Here is a 2,638-nt window from a genome sequence, read left to right on the forward strand (position 1 = left end):
ACACACACACACACTCTAACACTATCTCTTCCTCCGCGTGTGTTTAATTATCTGCTCCTTTTATAAAAAGTAAACCCTTTGCATAACTTTATTATTATTTTAACATTTAAGACCAAGGGGATGCCTTGTCAAAAGGAGCCAGACCAATCTCTTCATTTCTAGTAAAGAGCGGTGACTTCCTCTAAGAAAGAGAATCAAACCAAAACAAGAAACAAAACAAAAAACACAAAACAAAGCACACAGAGCAAAAACAAAACCTTAAAAAAAAGCAAAACAATGCACAAAAATCACACTCAAACGAAACAGCAAAAGAAAACAGACACTAGAGTGATCGCCGTATTATTCATCACTGTCCATTCTCTAAGTGCACGTTCAGTTGCATTTGTTGCTGTTTGGCGTGTGTCGATGTTGTGTCAGTGAAGTTTGACCTTTCAAGTCCCTCTCATCGGACGTGGGTCATCCATCACGTGAGAGTGAGAGGGAGAGAGAGAGTGTGTGTGAGTGTGTGTGTGTGTTCGGGGACCAACATTTGATAATTAAATGTCCTAATCCTTGTGGGAATATCGTATTGTTGTTCGTGTAGTGTCGAGGACTCCAGTCGTTCCCCCCTTTCTAATTGCCCTGGGACCTTTTTGATAGTTTGTGGTTTGCTAATTTTGTTTTGTTTGAGTTAGTGGAGTTGATGTTTTTCTTTTCTTTTTAAAACTTTTGCTCTCTCCCTCTGGATTTATGGCTTGCAGAATTGAATTAGCTCAGTGATGAATTCTGCGGAAATTTCCACCAAGAGTTCAATTGGTACGTGGGCTGATAATACTTCAACTCATTTCGTCGCCTCTTCTGTAAAGATCAGGGGAGTAAGAAGCGAACTCATAATTCCTGCAGGTTTCTAAAAGTGCGTTTTCTTGGCGACACAAAGGTTAGGATCTATTTTTGGGGACACTTTTAATTTTGGCTCCTCGTTTGGATCAATGGAGACCTTTCGGGACAGACACAGTATTAGATAACAAATACGACAGACCGACAATGTTTGTATCCCTGACAAACAGAGAGATGACTGGAAGATCGAGGCGGTGGGGACAGAAAAAAATGCATACATACAAGGGTGCGATATAATAGTGATGATAAATGTTATTACTATTGTTAAATTATGTGTCCATTATTTTAGACTGCGATGTGTAATGTGATTAAGAACTTTTTGGTGCTTCTTTCGTGAAGTATTGATTCAGGTGTTAAAACTTGTTTTTTTATACGTGCAGTTTTGGCCATTAAGTTTTAGTTTCGACACTTCAGGCTACTTGACCACGATGCTCTGCCGGACTGTACAACATGAACAATGACTTTATGGCTTATCATAATTGTCATAATTCATAATAGTTTGTCTAATGAAGACTCGTGGCGAACTGCACAAAATGATTTTATGGCTTATCATAATTGTCATAATTCATAATAGTTTGTCTAATGAAGACTCGTGGCGAACTGCACAAAATGATTTTATGGCTTATCATAATTGTCATAATTCATAATAGTTTGTCTAATGAAGACTCGTTTCGAACTGCACAAAATGACTTTTTGGCTTATCATAATTGTCATAATTCAAAATAGTTTGTCCTTCAATGTCTAACGAAGAGGATACTAGTTTTTAAGCGATATAAACACAAATAAGGATTAATATGACGTGTGGAGTCTGCCATGGTCAATGAGACCAATTCTGACACAAATTTAATGCAGTTGTGGTTTGTGAGCAGAGTTTGCATTAACTTAGACAATTGATATTATGGCACCACATTGATGATTCTTTGAGTTCAATGTTCGGCTTGGCATCGAGTGGAAGGAATAATCGTGTATCAGTAGGCCTATCAGCGTATGTACAATCTGCTGAATTAAGTTTTTTAATTAAGACTTAAACAAACAAAAATAAACATAGAAGACAATGGGGTGCAGAAAAGGAACATGTCTATCTGTTAATGCAATTACTGTGTTTCGTTTTAATGCTTTTTTTTTTTTTGTGTGTGTGTGGGGGGGTGGGGGGATAGGAACATATGTTATCCTGTTAAAATTGTTCTTTGAGATATTTAGGTGATTAAATATTATAACGGTGTAATATTTTGTCTTATCTTAAAGGCATATGTTAATATGGTTGCTTTAAAAAAAAATAGATATTGTTTTGAGACTGACATCGACCAAATCTTGTTTAAAATCATAAAATTTCTGTTTTTATCTTTATTAATATTCCTTTTTAAGTTGAATGCATATTGGCAGTTTGGCATATGTCGTGTATTTCTTCAAAACAAACATTTTTTCTCTCCTCATTTGCGTGACACGAGAGGGACACATTGTGCTCCGATCTGGTCAGTGTGACCTTGAGATATGAATTCCCTCCCCCCCTCTCCCTTTTTTTCCTCAACACCTCACCCCTCCCTTTCGCCCCTCAAGGCCCCTGAGTCGGCATTATGTTTCACCTCTGGCATTTGCGGCAATGAATATCTGGACCTGACATCCGCGGCGGGCCGACGTTGGGCTGTGACAGGTCTCTGATAGTATCGGTGCACCATGCACGTGCACCGTAATGAGACGTGGGGGTGAGCAGGCGACACCAGCGAGCTGACACCGGGGGCGATCATTAACTTAACGACGGTGG

The sequence above is a fragment of the Aplysia californica genome, unplaced genomic scaffold (genome assembly GCF_000002075.1).
Source record: "Aplysia californica isolate F4 #8 unplaced genomic scaffold, AplCal3.0 scaffold00764, whole genome shotgun sequence".
NCBI classification, from domain to species: domain Eukaryota; kingdom Metazoa; phylum Mollusca; class Gastropoda; order Aplysiida; family Aplysiidae; genus Aplysia; species Aplysia californica.